Source organism: Euprymna scolopes, chromosome 35 (genome assembly GCF_053919585.1).
Source record: "Euprymna scolopes isolate OS-2025 chromosome 35, ASM5391958v1, whole genome shotgun sequence".
In the NCBI taxonomy this organism is placed as follows: domain Eukaryota; kingdom Metazoa; phylum Mollusca; class Cephalopoda; order Sepiida; family Sepiolidae; genus Euprymna; species Euprymna scolopes.
Window position 1 is genome coordinate 72368494 of NC_136516.1, and position 27563 is coordinate 72396056.

Here is a 27563-nt window from a genome sequence, read left to right on the forward strand (position 1 = left end):
AAATGATCTAAATAATACAGGATGTCCAAAAAGTCATTGAAGGATTGAAAATCTGTCATTTTATCATTAGTGATTTTTTTTTTTTCTCTATTTCAAATATTTTGCAAATAATATTTTGGAAATTAGTTATGGACAAGTATAGCATTGAAGAACGTACTCAAGTTGTGAAATTGTTTTACCAAAATCAGGGGTCAATTGTTTTGACTCAAAGAGCTTATCGACGTCTCTCAGACTTTACTAGCCGCTGACTTTTTCTTGAGGGGATATTTTAAAAAAAGAATCTATGTTAACAAACACCAAACTCGGCAAGAATTGAAGGAAAACATCAGGAACTTCAACCAGAATTTGCTCCCATACTTACAAAACTGTTTAAGCGCTGCCTTAAGGAGAAGTGCTTTCCAACACCCTGGAAAACCTTGTCAGTATGCCCTGTATTTAAGAACACAGGTGATAAGTCATCTCCCTCTCCGTACAGACCAATAAGTCTCATGTGTGTCATGAGTAAGTTGCTGGAATCCATATTAAATAGAGAAATAGTCAACCACCTCAGCAGAAATAACCTTCTTAGTGACACGCAATATGGTTTCCGTTCTGCAAGATCTACCGCAAATGTGCTAATGGTTATATCTCATAGGATTAGTGAATATCTTGACAAAGGCTTCCTTTCTAGAGCAATTGCTCTTGACATATCAAAGGCCTTCGACAAGATATGGCATAAAGGCCTACTTCACAAGATTTCCAGCTACAGTATAACTGGAAATATTCTCTCTATCATTAAATCATTTCTCTCTGATAGGCTCATAAGAGTAGTGGTTGATGGACAAAAATCAGAGGCCTGCAGTATTAATGCTGGAGTCCCTCAAGGGTCCATCCTGGGCCCAATTCTCTTCCTGATCTACATCAATAATTTCCCTAAACACATACTTAAATCATTCGTTGACATCTATGCTGATGACACGACCATCTACAGCAACACATGAAAGGCTGTAAAAGACAAAGCTCTCTCTGATTCTCTCTCCTCTGATCTTGAACGAGTGGTTCAGTGGGGGAAGACGTGGCTGGTTATCTTTAATGCATCTAAAACCAAACTCCTATCTTTACATCATCAACGCTCTGATCCCCATCTGGCATCAATTGAAATGGATGGCTCTCGTCTAGGAGAAGCCCCATGTTTTGACAAGCTTCTGGGTTTGACCTTCACTCCTGATCTGAAATGGAACACGTACATCAAATCTGTTGCCAAGGTCGCTGGAAAGATGGTGGGATCCTTCTACCACTCCAGAAGATATCTCACTACTGATGCAATTCTCTATCTATATAAAAGCCAAGTACGTCCAAGGATGGAATACTGTTGCCATATCTGGGTAGGAGCTGCTAAAAACAGCCTATCCTGCCTTGACAGAGTACAAGATAGACTTCGTGGCTTAGTGGGGGATGCCCTTTTCTCTTCCCTGCAGCCTCTCTCCCACAGAAGAGACGTTGCAAGCCTATCTTTGTTTTATCGTTATTTCCATGGCAGGTGCTCGTCTGAACTCCAATCTCTGCTCCCCTCTCGCCAATCTTTTATGAAAAACACCCGTCTAGCTGAATCCACTGTCAAAAACTTTCTCCACTCTTTATCTATGCCTAAATCAAAACGTAGATTCCATGAACAAAGCTTCTTTCTTAGAACTGCCTGCCTGTGGAACTCTGTTCCGTCTGCCTGCTTTCCACCTGACTACAACCTGGATGTCTTCAAGTCCAACGTAAACAAATTCCTGATGAACCGCCTCCTTAAGTAGACACTTCATTAAATCTCCACACTAACGTACTGTACTTACAATAACCCTTATCCCTAAGTGGCTTCCGGGCCTTGATATGTGGTGACCACCTTGTAAAAAAAAAAAGAAAAAAAAAAAAAAGGAACGAAATAAGAGAGTTTAATCGCAATCCAGATATTCTGCAATCTGTCATGAATAATGTTTTGGAAATAGCACAAATATGCGAAACTGAAAATGGGCAATATTTAAAAGACATTATTTTTCATAAATAAAGATTGTTTGAATTTTGCATTTTTTTTAATTTCCCAATGTCTTAGCTAGATTGTGTTAAAATTACAGAAAGATATCAAAAATAAAGAATCTATTTAAGTTCAAAACCTCCCAGTGACTTTTTGGACAGCCTGTATAGAGTAATAAATAATGGAATTAATTTTAATGTTATGTCCCCTGTGTGTAGACTCTTACCGTCTACTTCATAACGTCTAAGAAAAATGCAATTTTACCCAATTTTCCGTGAAAATACTTTTAACAGTAAATTACTTTCTACTCGAGGAATTTTCGTAATTTTTGGGATATATTACTATTTTCGACATGAAAATTAGGTTCGTAATATTGTTTTTTGCTTAAAACAACATATTAAAAAAAAAAATCGATCAGTCGACTCTGTTCAACAAACATCTAATATATATTTCTTTCACTGAATTTAGCCATAAATGAAAAGCTTGTAATAGGTCTTTGGAAAGAAAAAAAAAAAGAAAAAGCACAAAAATTTAGCTGCATTAAAAACATTAAAAACATTAAAAAAACTATTACAAAAGCCGACAACTCTGAACTCTAAATAATGAGTCAGTAATTTGGAGACCTCAAACATGATTCAATTTATTAACAAAAGGAGACAATTATGTCAGCTAACAATTTGTCGATTTGTCAATTACTTTTTAATAATACATCACAGCTCCCCTTTGTCTCGAACATAGCATTAAAATAAAGCGAAATAATGCAACAGACACACGCATACATAATAGTACATGCACACGCAAACAGCAAACATATTCACCATACATAAACTCATACAAACAGATATACTATACATACAGAGAATAACGATAAAATTGTTGCTCTAAAGAAAAGAACACTACAGCTTTATTTTAAAACTTTTATTGAAAAAATCAATTCAGGTAACTTGATTATGTAATAGAGCTGATATTTATTCAATGTAGCCGCCTTCAGCCTCAACCACCGCCTCGATACGGGTCCGGAATTGGGAGCGTGCTTTTTCCACAAATGCCGGCAGGAGCTTGACAAACACTGGGTGGATGGTGGCAATCCGGCTGCCTTTGGTGTTGTGAGAGGTCATGTTGGTGATGTTCTTGACGTATGACCAAATGAAGTAGTCTAACAAGTTCAGATCGAGGTATAACGTGACCGATACTGATACTGCACCAACCACAGCAGGTGTCCTTAACCTCGTCGGATTCCACCCGATATGACAGGTGTTCTTTCGATCGTACATTGTCCCGTCACAAGTTGGCCTGTTGATCGTCTTCACCCACTGTGTTTTCATGGTGGGGCGCTTTGCTTCTCGCTCGAATCGTCTCCTACCCTGTGTAGGTAGTCTCCGGGTACATCAATCACTCCGCTGGTCCTTGCGGCTTGCTGCAAAATGAAGAGTCCTCACCACAAATAAACAGAACTCTGGTTTATAGCAATAACAAACTATTTATTAATTTCATTACTTCATAACGATGTAAGACCAGACCAGTAAAGTCACAGATTTCCCATTAACATAGGCTAGTTAACATCATAACATCAGGCCCTGAGGGCTCCCAAATCGGGAGAACTTGACCAGCCCAGCCATTCAGTTTGCTGGCTACGACTCTACTCTTTTTAGAATTCCTTTTTCTAAATCCAACCCCTTTTCCCCACCGCTTCTTCAGAGAGTGGTTACAAACACCCTTTCTTTCTTCCTCTTAGAGCTTATCTCTACCAAATTTTAACCCTCATTTGCACTGGGGGTTTTACTTATTATCAAATTAGGAGTGATTAGTCATTCCAAGTCGAACAATGCTTGGCGGCGACCCTTACCCTTGACCTCCATTCTAAGTTGTCAGCCTTAATCAGCTAAGGATCTCTGGATCTCTTCATACCTCTCAACAGAGTTTTTAAAAACAACCTTTCATGTTAACAGATATATAAAGACAATGAGATAAAAACAATTATTTGTTTTTTCTCTTTCTGACAAAATCCCATAGACATTTCTGTTTTGTCCCAATCAGACATCAACACCCCCTCTTCTGCACTCCTTCACTCCATCCCGTCCGGTCAAACACCCCCTCTCACCGCAATATGCACCTCGCTGCATTCATTCATGACACCAATAGTGTCATAGAGGGAGGAGGGAGACCAATAAGAGAAGGGTACAAAGTCATAATACACTTTCTGAAGCCAAAGCTAAGACTTTTTTTTTGAACTTGTGGGTTGGTGCCGAGCGGCACCTGATTTCATCAGATCACCACACTCTTCAGCACATCCAGGTACACTTTGGTGTTGACTTTCAAGCCGATTTCAAAGATGTGAGGTGGCATAATGTGACCTTCACTTGAAACCACACCAAAAACCATAACCGTGACCAGAAACTTTGTTTTCATCACCCTGGGCATGCCCTCAAGTGTTAAATCGTCCGGCTTTGCAATCTGAAGGTGCTGGCAATGGTCCTGTTATCATAACTTAGATCAGTAGAGAGCACAAGTTGTACAGCGGTGCATCTATGATCTCGCTCTCATTGTGTCACTTTCGGACATGATACAAGGCTCCTATCACTCTTGGGATTTGTACACAACTGGCCAACGGTTTTCATCAAATGGAAATGGAATTATGTCGTCTTTTCTAAGGCGACAATTTTATCGTCTCCCCCCCCCCTGTATTATACGAACACACACATACATGCAGCAAACGTACATATATAATGAACACACTTGCACTTATGCAACAACACACATATGCAATACAACACACACATACATACAAACACACACATACCAAATACACACCTGCATACATCACATATACATGCAACACACGAACACATAAAAAGAAATATATACACATAAAACATACAATGCATGCACACATAAAATACACGCATACATGTGACAAACATGTACATATATACAATACAAACATGCAACAAACTCACACATGCAACAAACAAACAAACATACATACACATGCAGCAAGCAAACAAACATACATACATACACATGCAACAAACATACATACATACACACACAGTCATCGTCATCATATATGAATCCAAAGATTCTATTGTTGGCATAGGTTTCCCCGATATTTTTTCTAGTCAAAATTCTTTCTAAAAAGATATCAGTACTTACAGGAGGGACCACAGCAAGGTTCCTATTTTCTTGCCTTCTCACGAGGGCAGAGTTAGACACAAGTTTGGTTTTTAATGTGGGGAAAAATCCAACTCTCCAAAAAGGGAAATTTTGGATAGGAACAAAATATAAATTCTCTCAGTCACTGACCACTGACCGAGGACAGAAAAAGTGAAGTGTTGTATCATAACAGATACTACACTCTGCTCCTTGCCAAAGGACAAAGGTTCCTATTGACTTGCCTCCCCAGGAGGGCGGAGTTAAACACAAGGGACTCTTTGGACTTATGGGCCGGCCGGTTTTTAATGTGGGGTAAATCCAGCTCCCCAAAAAGGAGCACTTTGGTTAGGAACAAAAATAAAAATTGTATCAGTCTAGAATGATCTCCCCACCCCCACCCCCACTGACCGAGGAGAGAAGAGGTAAAGTGTAATAACAGACACTACACTTTGTCCCTAGCCAAAAGGCCAACGTAGCCAACATCCTAAGTAAAAGTCATTTTGTGGAACAAACTGGATTCTAACTTGGAACACCTAGCTCGTCAGTTCGTGTCGTTAACCAATGGACCACTGCCACTTTCTCAACGAAAATCTAAAAGTGATGGGATGGCAAGCTTTTTTTTTTTTTTTTTTTTTACTTTTATCTCTCAAGTCAGACGCTTCGCCTTCACCCCATCCCGTATTCACATCTAAGCAAGTGTCTAGATTTTTCTAATTACTATTATTGCAATAGATTACGCCTGTCGGTTGCAGTCCCATCATTATTCCAGACTTCACCGACCGTTTCTATGTTTAGATTAAATAATTAACATCAATTAAAATGAGAAATCTAGTTTAAAAGAAAAAGGAAAACCGTTTTAGAAAGACATTTGTAAGACACGGAAATTATGTAAATGCAGGGGACACGAAAAGACACGCATAAAAGGTTACATTCATAATAAACTAGCAGAACTACCCCACGTTGCCCGGGTCCACACACACAAAAAAAAATAATAAATAACAAAAGAGGTTAAAAAGTGTGCGGAACATCTTTATATTAAAACTTCTCTCTACCTCTCTCAATCCATGTCTCTATCTTTCTCGCTTCCCCCTCCCTCTCTCTCCTCTTTCTCGCCCGCCCAGCCCATTCCTTTCTCTTGTTTTAATGCATTGAAAATAATAATGACATAAGTCACTCAACTAACGAAACCTGGATCAATTGACCACCAAACGATTAATATATATATATATATATATATATATATATAGTGCAAAATTTTGTTGAAAATTCAAAGACTCACGTTTTCTTTTTTATAACCTTCGTTTATTTCCTGGATTTTTCCATTACAGCTGTTTCATTAATGAGTTGGCAATTTTACGATTTATGTTTCCGTAAAAATATCCGGTCCCCACCAACTTCTTCAGATGTTTATCCATTAGATTTTTACAACAAATGGTATATTTTTAACATGCTGGACATCGTATTCGGGTAAAAGGATTTCCACAGCCATGCTCCCTCACTTCCTCCATCTTTTGGTGTTATGGTGTAACATAAAACAATAACAACTGAAAGTTGGCTATTCAGATCAAAGTTTTATTTTTCAGTTCAAATGCTATTTAGGTTTAATTTTTAAAATCCAGCCAACATAAGGTTTTAGAATAGACACCGTTTTATCCTATGTATTATATAAAGAACAGTTGTGCATGTGTCCAGCTAAAAATAAAAAATTATAAAACAAACACCCATAAAGTTGGTATATTTTTTATCAGTGTTTCCCTGGATGAGTAATATTTAAAATTAATATATATATATATATATATATATATATATATATATATATATATATATATATATATATATATATATATATATATATATATAATTATTATTATTATTATTATATGAATGTTGATCAGAAAGATTTCTCGAAAAATTACGAAATTAACATTTTTGACTCGGACTTGTACATTCTTAAAATTCTTTATACGAATAAGAAATAAGGGATTTTTTCTCCTTTCTTTTCTAAGATGGCGACCAACATACCTGACGAAGGTCGGAAGCTACACCGACCGAAACGTTGCACAAATAACACTCAAGATGAGAAGAATAGTCCGATGAAAACAAGTAATATAAACAATCGACCCTCATCTAAAAAATTCAGAATTGTAAGAGATTCAACCTTTTTTTTAATATCCAGAAATGCAGTAATTGCAGAAGTAATCACAAACCTTATAGAAGACAATACTTGACATATAAAAACTTTTTTTCTTTATTTATTTTTTTTTTTTTCAAATTTCATACTCCAGGAGGTTAAGGAAGAAGAAGGGGGCTCTATTCTTGTAGATCATCTGTTAACAGCATAATGATGAAATGAGAAATTGGCTTGGATTTAGTTTCAAAAGATTTAATCAGTAAATGTCATAGACATATCAACTTTAAATAGACAGGAAGACATTATTATCCTGGTAAGAAGTCAGAAGCCAAATTCGTGTCACGGACATAGGCAATTCGAAATACAAGTGACCACTACAAAAGAAGGCAGCATTAAAAAAAAGAAAAAAGAAAGAAAGAAAATGTATCGACTATTCAAGTACAGTAGAACCCCGAGATACGGCATTAATCCGTTAGGATCATAAGGTGAAATCGCTGTATGGTGAGGCCTTAACAAACTTTTATACAGTACCTATTAAAAATTAGTTACACATTACAGTACAGTATATAATACATATGTAAATGAAGTAAAAAAAAAAAAAAAAAAACGGAAAGAAACTGAGACAAGCGCATACGAGGATTATGTTTTTTCTAAACAGTTCACTTTTTGTAAGTAAAAAAAAAAGAAATACTCGAGCTGAGATCGAAACCAAAACCTAAACACAGTGAGTCAAAAACGATAACCACTAGGTCAACTTGACACGAACTTTTAAATGTGTCTTACAAACTACTTATTTTTAACATAAGGACGCTGTCATGTCGCTGTCATGAAGCAGTTGGCAAACAGATAAAAATTTGACAACGACTAAGTAGCAATTTTTCAATTTTGATCCCTTAGCAACCCATTTTTCCGGAGGAAAACCGATTAAAAAGTTTTCTACGTTTGAATACTTTATATACCAAATTTCAAGTCTGTTGATTAAAAATTTGTTGAGTATATAGATTGAGAAATGTCCTCACACATACACTCACACACACACACACACACACACACACACACACACACACACACACACACACACGCACACACATTTTTACTTTTATAGATATGCTAGTAGGCTTCGAGCGTTGCTCGGTCGCAAAAATACACATAAGTATTATATTTTAATTAAAGCAAAACATAACGTCAAATTTCTTTTAAAAAAATGAAGTAAAAAATATGGAAAGATACACACATGTCGATGCGAGTATTTTTTTCTAAACAATTAACTTCTTGTAAATAAAAAAGAACAAATACTCGAACTGAGATCGAAACTAAATTCTGTTGGTGTTGAAGTTGATATATTTGTTTTAAATAGCTTAAGAATTGCATCTTCTATATAATGCTACAACTTCTTGTAACAATGGAAATCTGATAATTACACATTGAAATATTTTTGGTCCCCCCAACAAAAGGAGGGTGGACCTGTAAATTCACCCTTGTCCGTTCGTCTTTCCGTACGGCTAAAATTAACACTTTTGTGCTTATTAAAAAAAATTGATGCCTTGGAGTTTTATAAAACTTTCTGAAAAGTTGTAAATAACTGATTTCTATATAATTTTGTTTGTTTATACTTCGCGATAACTGTTAGGCATGCCCCAGGGGCTCTTTTAGGGCTAATAAAAACACTCCATTTTTGAGACTATTTAACCATATTTGTCAAAAATTTCCTGTGTATGTTTATTTAACAGTTTTGCATGGTGCTGAAGTCAAATTTAAATATGTTAAAGCCTTGGGGACTTTTGGGGCTAAATGGAGGGGGGCGGAATGATAGATTTAACCATTTCTTTTTTTGCATGGTGCAGAACTCAAATTTACATATGTTAAGGCCTAAAACTGCACCGTTTGTTCATTTTCACCAGGATTTGACGTCCCCTGGGGACTTTGGGGGCTAAATGAGGGTGGGGTGGGGAGGCAAATGCTGAACTTAGTCATTTTTTTAACTTTGTTCACTGTGCACTCACGTCAAACCAAACTACTCTATCCAAGTATATTTGGCAACTCAAGAATAAAAATATTTCTTTCAAGTTGAAATGGCAAGTAATTGAATCTTGCAAACCATATAAACCAGGAGATAAATTCTGTGCACTATGTACAAAAGAGACCCTAAAAAATTTGAAATATGAAGATATAAAAAATACAACCACCCTATTAAATTCAAGAGAGGAACTAATCTTCACATGCAGTCATAAACGTTGGTTTAAATTTAATAAATACAAACCACCTTAAATCATTAAAAATTACTTATTAATAAAAATAGATTATAAGATTTTTTTATTATTCTGTAATAAATTAAGTTAGACTAATTATCTCCCTTGCATTCTTTAATTAAAAAAATATGACTAATTATCCTCCTTGCATTATTTAATTATACAAATAACATTATCCTCCCCTTTCTTTCGAATTTTAAATCTTGGCGTTCTTTAATCAAAAGTATGCAAATGGATATAAAATATTCCACAAGCGTTCCTTTTCAAAATTTATCATTTCATAAGCTGAAAAGCTATAACAAGCATCTATATGAGTACTTTGACCATAGTTCCTGATTTCAAAAGGCGAAAAATTAAAAGGTAAATATTTGTATGTATATTTTTATGTATATATATCTATATGTATGTATATGTATACATGTGTCTATTTTTATATATATACATGTGTATTTATGTATATGTGTATGTGTGTATATGTATATATGTGTATGTGTGTATACATGTATGTATATATATATGTGTATGTGTCTATGAGTTTTATCGAAAAATACTATTATAATATTGTACTTAAACCAAATTTATATTTATAATTTTACTCTATTTTATTTCTATCTTTAACCCATATCAATTTTCTTATCAAGTTAAATCCATACCTTTATTTTAATTTTTTCCAGATACATCTGCCTTACTTTTAATGCTAGGTTTATTTATGGTGTCTTTTACATATAATAAAAACCCTTCCCAATATTTGCTGATGAGGAAACTTTGTTTGTTAAAAACACTATATGTAAAAATTATTGTCCGTAACTTGATGTCTACCACAATAAAAACATTGTATTCCGAAACGATCGTACAAATTATTGATTTTGTTGTTGTTCCTTCTTATGAAACGGATTTTTAATTTAATTATAATTTGATTTTTAAATTATCAATCACATTACTAAATATTAAATTAGCTTTAGGATATTTACCTATCGAGCTTATTATATATCTTGACATATCTAAGGCCTTTGATAGGGTATGGCATAAAGGTTTACTTCATAAGATCTCTAGCTATGGTATAGCTGGAAATGTCTTCTCAATTATTAAATCATTTCTTTCTGATAGGTTCATAAGAGTAGTAGTTGAGGGGCAAAAATCAGAAGCTCACAGTATTAATGCCGGTGTCCCTCAGGGGTCCATCCTGGGCCCAACTCTTTTCCTGATCTACATTAATGATCTTCCAAATCACATCCTTACATCATTTGTAGACATTTATGCTGACGACACTACCATTTATGGTAGTACATCTAAGACAGTAAACGACCAAGTTCTCTCCAATTCTCTCTCCTCTGATCTTGAGCACGTAGTACAATGGGGAAAGGAGTGGCTGGTTACTTTTAATGCATCTAAAACCAAGCTCCTCTCTTTACATCATCAACATTCTGATCCACATCTGGCATCAATTGAAATGAATGGCTCTCGTCTTCAGGAGGCCTCAAGTTTTGACAAGCTTCTGGGATTGACCATTACTCCTGATCTTAAATGGAACACGTACATCAAATCTGTTGCCAAGGCCGCTGGAAAAATGGTGGGATCTTTATATCGATCCAGTAGATATCTCACTGCTGATGCAATTCTCTATCTATATAAGAGCCAGGTACGTCCAAGGATGGAATACTATTGCCACATCTGGGCAGGAGCTGCTAGAAAGGACTTGGCCTGCCTTGATAGAGTTCAAAATAGACTTCGTAGCCTCGTAGGAGATGTCCTTTTCTCTTCCTTGCAACCTCTATCTCACAGAAGAGATGTTGCGAGTTTGTCTCTGATGTATCGTTATTTTCATGGAAAGTGTTCGACTGAGCTTCAATCTATGGTCCCCCCTCGCAAAACTTTTACAAGAAACACTCGTCTAGCTGTAAACACTATCAATAATTCCCCCCACTCTTTATCTGTGCCTAAATCTAAACGTAGATTCCATGAACAAAGCTTTTTTATTAGAACTGCACGCCTGTGGAATTGTCTTCCGTTTTCCTGCTTTCCGGCTGACTACAATATGGTTGTCTTCAAGTCTAACGTAAATAAGTTCTTGATGAGCCGTTCCATATAAGTTATCAAATTTACCAAATTTTCATTACTAATGATTATTATATTGTCCAATTTCTACTGTACACTCTTTAACCCTTATCCTTGAGTTGCCTCTTTGACCTTGATAATGAGTTGATACCTATGAAAAAAAAAAAAAGAAAAAGTCCAATGTGAACAAGTTCTAATTGAATCGTCCCCCTAAGTAATCCAAGTTTCAAAATTCCCACTGTTTACTATGCTAAAATCACAATGACTAATGTATACCTATTAACCCTTATCCTTGAGTGGCCTCTGGGCCTTGATAAGTGGTGACACCCTTGTAAAAAAAAAAAAAAAAAAAAAAAATCTAAATTACAACGAGCACTTTTTCTTTCCCTGTATTTTAATTAAACTAGTAATTTTACTATTACATTAAAATACACTCTGCTCTTTAGACTATTGTTCTAATCTCCATTAAATTATATATATATATATATATATATATATATATATATATATATATATATATATATATATATAGTAGCAGGCCACCTGGTATTGCCCGGTCGTAAATACGCTTAAATATGATATTTTGATTAATGCAGATTTCGTATTATATTATATTGGATCCATTATATAGTAATGATTTAAAAAGTTTTTTAAAAAAATTGACTCGTGCGCCACCACCCAGGACTGAAACCAAAACATTTAACTTACAATTTACTTTTTCCTTTGACGTTAATGCCTATGCTATGAAAACATGTTTGCTGCAAGGCTAAAAATTAAAATATGAACCAATAGCTATTACGTTATGTATGCATATTCGTAACGCCGTCGTTCGAACATCACCTGGCAAATTCTATTTTTTTAATTTTCACACTTTTGCACTGATTTTTCCCAGCTAAAACACAAATATAAAGTTTTGCATTGGTTCGAATAACCTATATATTAAGTTTCATATCTGCACACCAAAAACTGAGAGATGAGTTTGGTCGGCAAAATTTCTTAAACAAATATATATATATATATATGCATACATAAATATATATAAAAAGAGGTTTGTGTGTACTATAATCTTTTTCTTCAAATATTTCGCAAGTATAAATCATGTAGAATATCTGCATGAATATAATTACACATAATTAACTAAATATGATCATCCCATAAGAAACTAATAGGGAATTGATTAAAATAAATGTTTAAAGTGATATGCAAATTAGCTAGATCTTCTGCAGATGAATGCAATTCTACGACCGATATATAACAAATTTGTATTTTCTTTTTAAATAAATAGAAAAAAAGGGTTTTTAATATGAATATCAATACAGACACACACAAAAATTTATATATATATATATATATGAGAGAGAGAGAGAGAGAGAGAGAGACACACACACACACACATACACACATTAGACCACTCCTAACTTGTTAGGTCAATATTTGTCACATATTATTAAATCTGTCTATCTGTCTCTCTCTCTCTCTTTCAACCTTTCTCTCTCTTCCTAATATTATTTACCTGTCTCCTCAAAGGGCCGGATGTGACACAAGGTCAAGTTAAAAATGTCCTGTGGCTCTGTGGTGTTCAGCAGTAATCACTAACTAATGATTACCAAAAGGAATCTATGAATGACGTCATAAAGGATGAGTGGTAACTTTATGACGTCATCCATCTTTCTTTGTGATGCTATTAAGTAATAATAAATCTGCAGTACTGTTCAAACAAAACTGCGCAAAATACAAGATAAATGGCTCAATGATAAATTTCTGGAAATACAGAAATATGCAGATATGTATGACTCAAAGAGATTCTATGACTCCCTCAAAATAATCTATGGCTCACAGGCTATTGGTACTTGTTCAATGTTAATGAGATGAAACAGAGCAAGCCTATATTTTGGGAAGAGCACTTCAACTCTGTACTAAACACGTCTTCCTCAATCAGTGATGAGGCATTCGCACAACTTCCATAAATAGAAACAACCAAACTCTTGATGAGTTGCCCATCATCCAGGAAGTTGGAAAGCTGTAAAACAGGTTTCTTGTGGCAAAGTTCCAGGCTCTGATGGCATACCCTCAGAGATATATAAGACAGGTGGTCCCACATTAACAAAAAAGCTACACAAGTTATTTCTTTCATTTTAGGTAAAGGCCATAATCCCCCAGGAATTCAAAGATGCATCCATAGTGCATATTTACAAGAGGAAGGGAAACAGACAGAACTGTGACAACCACAAAGGGATATCTCTTCTCAACATAGCTGATAAAATTCTTGCAAGGCTGCTACTCAATCACTTAACCAAACATCTGGAAGATGGCCTCCTCCCAGAAAGTCAATGCGGTTTTCGTATGAAGCATGGAACAGTTGACATGGTATTTGCTGCTCATCAACTCCAGGAAAAATTTCAAGAATAATACCAGGACCTTTACACAAGATTTGTCGTTTGACTAAGGCCTTTTACACTGTAAACCGGGCAGGTCTATGGAAGATCATGACCAAATTTGGATACTCTGACAAATTCGTTTCAATCATGGAACAATTTCATGATGGGATGATGGCTTGTGTCATAAATGATGGAGAGGCTTCCAATGACTTCTCAGTCAATGGCAGTGTCAAACAGTGCTGTGTACTTGTACCAAAGCTCTTCAACATGAAGTTCTCAACGGTGTTAATTGATGCGTTCAAAGCAAAAGATCCCAGAGTAAGCATCAACTATCAGACAGATGTCAAATTGTTCAACTTAAAACAACAGTGCTATTACAAGGATGAAGACCACCATCGTACGAGACCTTTTGTTTGCTGATGACTGTGCCCTCAACGTCAACACAAAGCTAAACATGCAATATATTGTTGATTTTTCTAAGGTATGTGGTAATTTCGGTTCGACTATTAATCTAAAGACGGCCGAAGTAATGTACCAGCCTGCTTTTGGAAAAAGGTTTGTTGAGCCTTAGATCTCAATTCGTGGAACCAACCTAAAAGCTGTGGACAAGTTCACTTACTTGGGTAATATTCTGTCAAGGGCAGTACACATAGACGATGAAGTTGATTACTGGATAGCCAAGGATAGTGCTGCCTTTGGACATCTCAGAACCACTGTATAGAAACGTAGAGGAATTTGGCTGCAGACCAAACTCTAAATATAATGAGCTGTGATTCTTACCATCACTATGTATACTTGTGAAACTTTGACTATATATGTCAAAAAACTTAACCATTTCTATATGACCTGCCTCCGTAGATTGTTAAAAATCAAGTGGCAAGACAAGATACCAGACGGAGGTTCTAGCCAAGTCAAACCTTCGGTCAGTACAACAGTGCCAGGTGCGTTATGCAGGTCATATGCTGCATACTTGATTCAAGGCTCCCAAAACAGCTCCTTTATGGTGAACTATCTGAAGGAAAAAGACCCGCAGGAGGACAGTAGAAATAGTTCAAGGACAATCTAAAAGTTTCCCTCAAACTGTATTCGAACTCATGGGAAAAACTAACCCAACTCACAAAGGGGCTACAATTGTTGAATCCACATGCAATGAAGAATGCAAGAGAAAACATGACATTAGAAAAGACAGAGCAATCAACATCTCTGATACAGAATTATCCCACAGGTGTCCAACATGCGGGAAATATTTCAGAGCTTGAATCAGTCTAAGAAGCTATCTTTGAATCTACAGAACAATTGCATGATTATGGTCATCTTTGCAAGCAATAGACGAACATCATCATCATCATCAAGCAATGTTCACAGTTTTAGACTCATGATACTACAAGACAGTAATATAGATACTCTAGATAGTTTTAGATATTAATAGACTCTTTGCACAGCCTCAATAGGTTTTGTTCATGCCAAGTTGAAGATACATTGACAATCAGTCCGATAGAATCTGGGTCATTTTAAAGTGGGTCATGACCTTGCATGTGTTGGGCCGAGTTATGGTTCTGCCCAGTTCTAGGAGGTCCACTTTTCCCGGCTTTATCTTCTCTCTTGAGAAGGGATTAGTTTATTGCTAATCACCTGAGATGCACTTTCCAGTGAATGGCGATGGGGCTGCTGAGGCATTCTTTACCGCTAGATGCACTCACCTCTTGTGTACTGGCTTTTTGATCTCCACCTTCTGACCTTGTGTCACATCTTCCTATAGTAGAAGGGAGGTAAATGGCTACTATGAGCCCCCTTTCCCTCTCTCCTTATCTCTCATTGATGTTTTTCAGTGCGCAGGGTTACAAACAAACAAGCAAACAAAGTCCACAATTTCAGTCATATATAATATATATATATAAGTAGATATTGATACAAAACTGTTATCATCATATTCGGTTTTACGTCTGCTTGACATGCTATGCTGACCTGTGTTAGACTAGACAGCTTTTAGCAATTGATTTCCAAACAAATCTATCTCTGCACACGTCTTTTTCTATCCTTCTTTTTCTTAAATTCATCCTTACCACTTCCTACCATATTTTCCTTAGCCTTCGCTTGTCAAAGGACCCTGCTGCCTCAACTGTTAAGCCTAACGTTCATCCATACTTTCCCTGTGACCATACCAACAAAGTCGCCTGTTCTGCTGTTGTGTGAAAGTTTGAGTAGTATATTGCTCGTATTCTGTTTGTCAGGATAATCCCCCTTCCCCTTTCTCTCTTGGTACCATCAGAACAGGCTGTCTGAAGATACTGGCTTCCTGACCTAAAACACACCAAATATGGATGTTATTGTTTTTCCCCTTCCTTTTGAAAACTCAATCCTGTTCTGCAAAGCCAAAAACAAAAATTTTACTCCACAAAACAATCAAACCAAACAAAAAATATTTGAAGATATTAAGAACTGGAAGCATAAAACCTTTTTATCAAAATTGACCGAATTCACCATTAAATAGCCTGAAAAAGGGTTGATATGCCGTAAAACAAAACAACCAAACCAAACCAAACTCCCTTTCTCTCAAATCCATTTTTATTCTACCAAATCTCCCATATTTTCTGTACTTATTCCTTGCCAACTGGTCCTACTATCCAAACTGTTCTACATTTACTATCCCAAGTAATCTTATCCATTCTTTCAATGTGACTAAACCACCAAAGTCTCCTGTTCTGTACACATCTCCCTATACTGTCAAAATTTAATATTCCACTGGGGTCATCAGATCTAAGCTTCTCTTGAAGAATTACCTTACACACCCATCATATATTTTTCATATCATTTGTTTTCCATGCAACACATATCCTCAACTCTCACTGTCGAGGTTTAACTCCCATACATCATTATAGTGTGCGCACTAAAATACTGAGTACTTTGACTTTTTTATTTTTTTTTTTATTTTTACCTAGAAGCAAAGTTTAATATCTATTCATACACCACTTTTCTTTTTTTTTCTTTTTTTTGCTCTGTCAGTGAAGGAGATATCCTTTTAGACTAAGGCAATTTTAATTGTTGTTTCAATTTAAAGTGCCCCTTTTTATAATACTGGATGTTTTCCACATTAGAAAATTACCTTGGGTCGGAATCTATCCAACGTTGGCTAGTTTTTTGACCTAGTAGTAGTAGTAGTTTTTTTTTTTTTAATTTTAGCTCACTACTCTCTCAATGCCGGTAAGGGATTTTTTTTATCAGCCCCTAAAATCAAGAGGTTAGACCCTTCCTTTTATAACTTGGTCCCTGTTGATTGCGATGTAATGCTAGTTCTGTGCAGTTCTAGGTGGTCCACCCTCCCAGGCATTGTCTTTTCTCTTTAAGAAGGGCTTAGTTTATTGCTAATTAAACGACTTTTCTTTTTCCAGGCCAAATTGAATGCTGTTTCCTCCTGTTTCATATCTTCCCCTCTACAAAATCCTCTTCTTGGTGTCAAACAAAATAATAACCTCTTACAAAATCAGTTCAACACTTTTGACGTAAGCATATTTACTTGGGATGGATTTGTAAGGTTGTGGCGTTAGTTTTAAGGAAAGTAGAAAATAGACGTTGGTTTACTCTTTGCAGCCTCGTAACTCTCACTTATTTTGTACTTTAGCCTTCATAAGCAACGTTTTGACAAAAGGGAAAGAATTGCCGTTTTGTGTCAGAATCTATTAGGGATTTTTATTATTGGCCTCCAAAATCAACAGAGATTAAACCATTCCTTTTTTAACTGGTTCCTGTTGATTGTGGTGTAATGCTAATTCTGTGCAGTTCTAGTAGGTTCACTCTCCCAAGCTTTGTTTTCTCTCTTTGAGAAAGGAGTTCCATGCTTCCATTCAGTCTTGAAAGACAAAGGATACCCCTTAGGGGCAGTAGCGCATGTAATTGTGAGGCAAGGGTTGCGCAATCCTCAACCACACCTCTCCTGAATCGGCACTGTTTGAATCCAGTGCCAAGGAGAGGTCCAGGACGACTGGAAACAATGCCGAGATAAGCAGAGAGCACATACAGCACCTGAAAGTCCCCAATGGCCACCCATTTAGTACTGACCAGGTTCAACATTGCTTAACTTCGGTGATCCAACGTGATTATGTGTTATCAAGGAGTTAGTTTATTGCTAATCGACGGGCTGCCCAGGCACTTTTTGCAGGACAACGCACCTCTCCTCAGGGGCGCTGACTTCTTAATCCCACTTTCCGACCCTTGTGTCACAGTTCTTGCAGTGAGAGAGAACTATATACCCTCTCTCTCTCTCTCTCTCTCTCAACTGATTTCATACCTTGTCTGAAGCGATTTCCATTAAAAAAAAAAAAAGAAATTAATAACTAACTTTGTGTCTAAGTCTATCCTTGTTGAGCGATAAGCGAATAGGGACAGAACTATTGGAGGTGAGGGGAGAGGTAAAAATTGCTTACGCCATCTTTTTTAACCGACTGCACAGAAAGAATGTTGTTTGGGGTCTGCATTCATCTTGGCTAATAATATTGCATTTATCTGCTGTAGCGTAAAACAAACACTTGTGCTAAAATGGGGCCTTTGTACAAAAGCAGGATAAGATCCGACCACTAAATGGATGGAGATAAGCAAAACAAACAGAAACTGAAATCAAACTATTGTTTTTAAACGCGCACGCGTACATGTGTGTAGTGTGTGTGGAATGTTTAGTGGAATAGAACTACTTCCTTTACAATGGATAAAACATCCATACACACATTTTTAGCCCAATTTAATAACAGTCACAATTCCCTCTAAGCATTTATGAAAATAAAGCTTTTATAGTTACAACTGGTTCAAATCATCTATCTTTCTCCATCTCTCATGACTCTTAACCCTACAAGCATTTATGAAAATCAAACTTTTATAGTTTTTTTTTTTTAGTTGATAGAGGCTTCAAATAACCAAGATGTCTCCATCTCTCCTGAACACTAACCCAGTCTAATAATGAACCCCACAAGCATTTATTTATGAAAATCAAACTTTTATAGTTTTTTTTTAGTTGATAGAGGCTTCAAATAACCAAGATGTCTCCATCTCTCCTGAACACTAACCCAGTCTAATAATGAACCCCACAAGCATTTATTTATGAAAATCAAACTTTTATAGTTACAGATGGCCCACGAATAATGTTTCTCCATCTCTCCTGAACACAAAGCCAATCAAATAACAACCTCCACAAGCATTTATGAAAATCAGATATTTATATATACAGATGGACCAAATAATCATCAATGTTTTTTTTTTCATCTCTCCTAAACACTAATTCCTATGCTAGAGTAAACCTGTTAATATGAGTTAACAAATGTGTAATCTAAACGGTTTAACTTGATTTAATTAATCATAATATTATTAAGGATATGCAACTCCATAAATCTATCGTTTTTCTCGACCTGGTGTTTGCTGATTTTGCCAGCTTTTATAAGAAAAGAATATGTTGCTATCTTTAGTTTTTAACATTTTTTATCTACAACAAAAATGAACAGACGTGAAGCGGTATTAAAACAAAGATAAGACAATAATTGAAATGTTTAAAAAAAATTTTTTAAATCTTTGAAAACATGATGCAATATCTTTGTGAAGTTTGACTTGATTATTCGAATGGGTGAATTAGTGCATATATTAGCAGGTTATAAAAATAGGAAGATATGAAGAGGTCAACAAAGGTCAATGTTGACTGAGAATATAGGATCGTGAGAATGGAAGTTTATGCTACCTCACATTCAAACAGAATTGAATGTTAAATATTCGAATGGATGTTAACTAGTGTTGCATAAATTAGCAGTTAGGTTATGAGTGAGAAATGTTTCAGACAAGAGTTTAAGGAGTTCAGAGGGACTTGGAATATAGAATCATGGAAACAGAAGTCTATGATAATAGTAGGCAGAAATAACATCTATTATATAAATCTCACATGTATGTATGTATGTATGTATGTATGTATGTATGTATGTATGTATGCCTAAAACTTTCGACAGAGGCGACGGATTTTCACGAGATCAATATCGTTTTGAAGTTCGACCCTTCGGACGGCAATTATCGAAAAAATTCCTTCACCATAAAATGGGCAGTTTTCTACAAGGAGAGTCATTTTTTTTTGCGTCACCATTTTCGCAAGTCATTGTTGTATCGGTTGGAATGACTTTACTAATTTCCACGTTCCAAACTTCCGGTCGCGTCATGGAGTAGGAGTAAGACGTAAGGTTTGCTTTCACTTTCTTTTCCACCTTCGCATCACGGGTTCGAGCCTGCCTACCTGCTACCACTTTATTTATTTATTTATTTTTTTTACTCAACACCCACCTCCAAACACCCGGGCAATGACGGGCACCCAGGCTTGTCAAATATAAGGTACAACAGATTCTGGGAGAAGAATCCCTCAGAATCTTAATAAAAGTGATTAAGCGACAAGACATGTAAACAAATGCGTAATCTAAAAATCTTCATGTGCAATAAAGAGTCTCTATCTGATACAATTACCACCATGAGACACAGTTTAAAATAATTGAGCAACTATCATGTAATCGATTGTTATGTGATTAGCAGCCTGCGATTCAATAAATCTATCGTTTTTCTCAACCTAATGTTTGTCGAATTATTAATTGCCTGAACTATTAGAATTATTAATTGCTTGAACTATAAGAAAATAATGTTTGACAATCTTTAATTTCAAGTGTACACATCGGAGGTTGCTTTGTAACGGAGCCACATGTGACTTTTCACCTCTGCTCTGGCGCCACCCACACATATCAAACACGTGTTGAATTCGATTTCAACAGGTATAGGGATGCAACATTGTGGCGATGGGACAGATGTTGGAGCTTAGTTGACAGTCGGGAGACTCTTTATTGGACCATGTCCAAGAAAGAGGGACTAGTGGTGGATGCACCAGCCCAGATATAGCAACAATATTCCATGCATGGGTGAATGGTGGCGTTGTAGGTGAACAATTTTCTAACACTGTAGAGGGAAACCACCTTCTTTGCAGCAGTCTTTGCAATGTCCTCAATGTATTTGTTCCAGTTTATGGCGAGGAGTTTGAAGGAAGAGTTCTCAGGTAGTGTGTTATTAGTCATGGCTATTAACTATTGTTACAGTCGGTAACATTTTATCCTCCTTTATATTTTAAACCAAAAAAGCTAACTAGCAAATAATTTAGAATAAAATAATATGTCAACAATTAACAATAAACAACATTTTTATGATTAGAAAACAATAATAGACGCTTCTACACTATCAGAACGAAATTTCGAAAATTGTAATACTGAATTTCGCATGAAAACAATAGTATTCCTCATATTTTTAAGATGATTATATCCAAAAATTACGAAAATCGATAAGGTAGAAAATTATTTATTAAAGAAAATAGAAAATAGAATTTCAAGAAAACGATCGTATCAGCTGATGTAAGATACAGGAGATTTCAAAAGAGAGGTATTTTCCGTTGTGATTTATTTTTATTAAAACAAAGATGGTTGCAATTTTTCATTTGCTAACATGATTAAAGTTGCTTTGTTTTTGTTTTTTGTTTCTTGTTTAACAATTCAGTAATATTCAGGTAATTTCGACTGCATAATTTGGAAGCTAACATTGTAATTTATTAGAATTGACAAAAAAAAAATCAGTAGAAACCATTGGTTTTTATCTGCAAACTCCATTTATCGACTACAACATTTCGTTCTAATAGTTTTAGAAGCGCCCAATAATATATTAGCTGCCTTTAAATATATAACAAACCAGCTCTTATTCTGCTAAATGACACTGAATTAACAAAAATAAAATTTCTGATTCATTTTTTTATCATACTTTATTAGAACGTGTAAATGATATACAAGTACATTGTGTAACGAAGTGACGTGAAGGTGTCGATAGAAGTGTGATCAGCACTTTCGACGTTTGCTAATGTTTATGTATCATCGAATTGAAAGCGGTCGTCGCGTGTTTTCACACATTGACCATTTGAAAGTGAATGACAGTCTGCATCATGTAACTAAAGACGCACAATTGAACAATATATTTGTGGTTGATCAATGATTAGATAATGTCGTGTCAGATTGGCTGTATTTTGATAATTGGTTGTGTGCGTGCTGTTATATATCGATTGCACCAATCCAAAATGGCTGCCAATTTAAAATGAATTTTTATGCGAACACATTCATAAGCAGAAGAAAGTCTTCAAGTGTGTTTTACATCGAGCTATGGCGGAAACAATATGGTACAATTATTCAAATAACTACAGATAGTGTCTCTCTTATATGAGGGTTGGGACGATTAATTGGAATCGGGAAGCGAAAAAATCGAAACTTTTTGGGGTATCGGGATCGGTATCAAAATCAGAAAAATTATAGTCTAGTTTCCGATTCCAAACTGATTCCTTCAATTTTTAAAATAAAAAATGAAGCAAGCACAAACTGTTTTTTTATTTTTTATTTTTTAGAAGTTGTTCCTTTACAACTTAACACTGAAAAGGGCCACAGAATGAGTTATAAATCTCATTTACAGATTTAACATTGATTAGCCTATCGCCTTTGTATTCGTTTAGCATCTATTCGCTAAAATGTCTATGTGCCCTCATCCAAGGGAGTTCATACAATGATTAACAAGTTTAAATCCTCTAGGCAGGAGGGGGGTAAATTTCGTTGGCGCCAGCTGTACATTAGGGTGTTTGTCATCGGCTTCTTCCAACATAATTAAAGTTTTATGGCACCTTTTTGGACACAAGGAAATCCTCAGATTCTCCAAACCTAATTTAATTTGTTTTTATTAGTTTTTATTGTAAGCGAAGTAAATATTCTATTCACTTGCCTATTAAATATCACAGATTTTAAAAAGCTTTTCGCACCTATTTGATAAATGGCCATATGGCGTCTATTAGAGACTTCTGCACTTTAATATCAAAGATTTAACATGTTTGGGATTTTTTCTGGTGCTGGTTTTGTCTGATCACCACATCCTTTGAAATATTTCATGTTTCCTTTTATTTTGTTTGGTTTTGGCACTAGTGAAAATATAGATGAAAATCTCACAAGTTTATCAAAACTTTCAGAAATTTTTAACTTAAAAAAAAAACAAAAAAAACTTTCATTTACATTTAAAATACCCATAACATATGAGATTCTACTTTTTTAAGCGATTATGTGGGAGCACACTGAAACGTTATTTTAGAATTTAGAATGGGGGTTCAGTTGTGCATATAAATATAATGTAAACTAATCCCATTTCGGTACACTATAACTTTTTAAGCAGCTAAGTAATTTTTGCGACTAATTCTAAGGCCGATCAGCAAAATTATAAAATCACATGTAATTGCTATATTTTTCGTATTGCCACCCATACTTAGGGTTAGTAGTAGGAAAGGAGCGTGGTTTTTATGACTTTTAACAATACTATATATTAATACGATAGCGTGTGTGTTATTTATTTTGTGTGTCACAATTACATCCGAGTGACTGTTGTTTAATTATGGATTCCCATTTCTTATAATAAATAATTTTGCCAAGAATTCTTCATAAGTTTTTGGTTTTGGTTTTGATTATAGCTGATGGCACTCAAGTCATTTATTTTCTTATAAATAATTTTACTAAGAATTTTTGATAAGTTTTGGTTTCGATTTCGATTATAGCTGATGAAACTCTAGTGATCCATTTTTTTTAATAAATAATTTTATCAAGAATTCTTTAGAAGTTTCGGTTTCGATTATAGCTGAAGGAACTCAAGCTGATGCACCAAAGTCATATGAATATATTTTTTTATTTTTGAAATCGCAACTTTATAATATATAAAAATCGATAGAATATTAACTCTATAATAATATATATGAAATCAGCAAGTATACTTTACGACTGAGCTATGCTGGGCGTCCTTGCTAGCTTAGATAAATAATTTAGCAGTTTTAACAAAAGTTAGAATAATATCAGAGCATCTCTATTTACGCCATGAATACCAACATCAATATATTACATATGAATGAATCCCCTGTGGAATTTCCACAGGTCCCACTAGTTATCATTTGCATCTCGTTTTTTTTTATTCATTTTTTTTTACAGCAAAGCAAATCAAGTTAATAACCCTCCAAATTTATATAATTAAAATAAAATTTAAACATTCATAGAAGGAAGGCATATAATAGTTAACAAAGCCCAACGCCCTCTCCATGTTAAAAATGGTTTTCTAAATAGTAACATTATTATTTAGAAATTCGTTCATAACAATGGGAGGGCGTTGTTAATATTTTCTTCTTTCTCACAGAAGAGAGAGATGTTGCGAGTTTGCTTTATCGTTATTTTCCTGGCAAGTGCTCGACTGAGCTCCAATCTATGGTTCCCCTTCGCCAAACTTTCACAAGAAACACCTGTCTAGCAGAAAACACTATCAATAATTTCCCCCACTATTTATCTGTGCCTAAACCTAAATGTAGATTCCATGAACAAAGCTTCTTTCTTAGAACTGCACGCCTATGGAATTGTCTTCCGTTTTCCTGCTTTCCAGCTGACTACAATATGGTTGTATTCAAGTCTTCAAGTTTTTGATGAGCCGTTCCGTATAAGTTAACAAATTTACCGAATTTCCATTACCAACAATTACTTTATTGTCCAATTGTCTACTGCACACTCTGTAACCTTTATCCTCGAGTGGCCTCTTGGCCTTGATAAGTGATAATGCCTTTGTAAAAAAAAACATTGTTTTCTCATTTACCTACCAATCGTCGACTATTTCAACTGTTTATGAAAACTTTCAAGTAGCATGTTGTATATTAACGACGAACTGATAAAATTTAGCTTTGTTTAAAATCCAAATAAACCTTTTTTGTCTTTCAGTTTGCAATACATTACAAGGAAAATATTTGAGAAAAAATATACTCGAAAATTACCCGCGGTTTTATATTATAATTTGAAAGTTTGCGAAAAAAAATAAAAAACAAGTCTCTAATTAAATATTTATAAATATTAAAAGAATCGGAATCGAGAATCTAATCGGAATTGGAAATTTAGAACGGAATTGGTACTTGGATCAGAATCAGGGAAAAATTTGGAATCGTCCTACCATTAATATGGTGCTCGGTAAAAATGGCACCGGTAGAAATGGCACCGGTAAAAATGGCACCGGTAAAATTGGCACCGGTAAAAATGGCACAAGTGAATAACTAGGTAAAAATGGCACCAAAAGGTGCTACTGAAGCTATGGGGTCCCTAATTCAACCTCATTTTGGGTTTTGTAAAAGTTCCTATTTTCTTGCCGTCAACGCGGGCAGAGTTAGACACAAGGTCGATTTTTAATATCCAACCCCCCCCCCCCAAAAAGGGGCAGTTTTCATCGGAACAAAAGATTACAATTACCTCAGTTTAGAAGCATTGTTTATCTAAAGGTTCTTATTTAATTGCACCCCGCTAGGGCAAAGTTAGACACAAGGTTGGTTTTAAATCTGGGGAATATCCAGCTCCCCAAAAAGGGGCATTTTCGATCGGAACAAAAAATTACAATTACCTCAGTTTAGAAGCATTGTTTATCTAAAGGTTCTTATTTAATTGCACCCCGCGAGGGCAAAGTTAGACACAATGTCGGTTTTTAATCTGGTGACTATCAAGCTCCCCAAAATGGGGTACTTAGGACTAATAAATCGCAACTTATCAAGGATAAAACACATTCGAGGATAAGGGTTAATGTGGAAGTTTTCAATTAAACTAAACAAAATGCATCTTTTCTGGACAAGTTGTAGTTGTATTTTTGGGTTCTTTTTTCATAATGAATCGCTAGTTATCAAGGATAGAACACACACAGGGATAAGTTTTTTTCCCCTAAAACAAAACAAAATAAAAATGATCCAGAAAAGATGCACTTTGTTTAGTGTAATTAAAAGCTCCCTGGTTGACACTTGTATTTAACTTTGCCCTCTTGGGGAAACAAGTAAATAGGAATACTCAAGATGAGAATAGTAGTCCAAAGCTGGAATGGGAACAGTAACACAAAATTCTCAAAGCTAAACTGTATCAATGTTGTTAATTACCAAAAATAGTTTTATTGCCTTATTTTTGGATTTTAATCATGGCAAAACGCATTTTATTTCCTTAAGTTTTATTGCCTTATTAACAAATTCAAAGGACACATAAACTAAAGTGAAAGATAACAGGTGTTGTCGCGTATACGTGCGAAAAGGTTTTATGACCAATTCATCTCACAGTTTCATGCTCACAGTTGAGTATGAAACCGTTCTGGGGACATTTCTGGGGTCAATCGGTCACTGAGTCTGACATAAAATTATAAACTGATTCCAATATAAATAACAGCTTAGCATATCTTGCGTTTGGTAGCATTTATTTGTTGTATATTTTACTTTTTCATTTTGTTGTCTATAGTAATAAATGTTCAATAATTCTTATTTTTAATGCATTTATTAGTATAGACATCGAATCGAATGTATGGTAAAGAAACAAATAAATAGAAGTAACTAATTAAAATAAAAGGAACTTGTTTGTAAATAAGGGAGATTTTTTTAATTTATTTCTGCCCAGTGTTCAACTTATAATAGGGAAGAAGAGGTGAATGAATTACCACACAGATGAAAAAAGTTATTTCTGACACCTGTGACATAATAGCACTTTGGGAAATCTCAAAAACGAGATTCGCATTTAGGATCTATTTAAATTTGACAAACTTCTCATTATTTTCTGTAACACCGGTGACGTCGCAGTACATGACCTAACTTTTGGAAAACTCAAAACGAGGGTAAAATTTGAGACCAGATCGGTCGTCTAGCACCCTTTTTAATTCGACAAATTTCGCACGTTTTCCCATTTTAATATACTGTGAGATATTCATGCATGTTCTCGTTTTGTCATTTTCTCATTAATCCATTACGTGCCATTTTTACCTGTGCCATTTTTACCTATTTATTCACTTGTGCCATTTTTACCAGTGCCATTTTTACCGGTGCCATTTTTACAAGTGCCATTTTTACCGGTGCCATTTTTACCAGTGCCATTTTTACCGGTGCCATTTTTACCTAAATTCCCATTAATATATATACACACACACTCCAATAAATTTGGGTTTTCTGTGTATTGATATACATAGTAAAAACCCTTAACTTTGTTATATATGGTCTTGGAATTGCCTTCATCTGCCAAAGATCTAGCTAATTTTCATACTCTTTTAAACATTCATTTTAATTCCCTATTAGTTTTTTCGGTTTTCTTATGGGATGATCATCTTTAGTTAAGTATTACACGTAATTATATTCTACATGATTTATACTTGCGCAATATTTGTGTAAATAGCTTATAGTAATCACAAACCTCTTTCTATATATATTTATGTATGCATGTTTAAAACATTTTGCCTAACAAATTCCTCGGTCAGTTTTTGGTGTACAGACATGAAATTTAATATATAGGGTATTCGGACCCATGCGAAAGTTTATATTTGAGTTTTAGTCAGGGAAAATTTGTGCAAAAGTGTGAAAATTTAAAAAAAAATGGAATAGTATATATATATTAGTGGTCTGGCAAGGCCACAGGGGAGACAACAAAAAAAAAAAACTCTAAGCAAAATTCATTGCAAAGCAACAAAACTGAAGCTGGCCTGTCAGGACACTATATATA

The 27563-nt window shown here is 35.1% G+C and overlaps 1 protein-coding gene across 4 annotated transcripts in view; it reads right to left on the reverse strand.

The window, feature by feature from the left end:
- Nucleotides 1-27563, reverse strand: part of LOC145259924 (membrane progestin receptor gamma-B-like) — a 204058-nt gene that overhangs the window by 85930 nt on the left and 90565 nt on the right. The window contains exon 1 of one of the 4 annotated variants that reach the window (XM_080117883.1): nt 13101-21572. The exons of the other annotated variants lie outside the window; for them this stretch is intronic. The gene's annotated coding sequence lies outside the window, so the exon portion shown is untranslated. Of the gene's footprint in view, nt 1-13100; nt 21573-27563 lie in introns of those variants that run through there. 4 annotated transcript variants of the gene reach the window in all.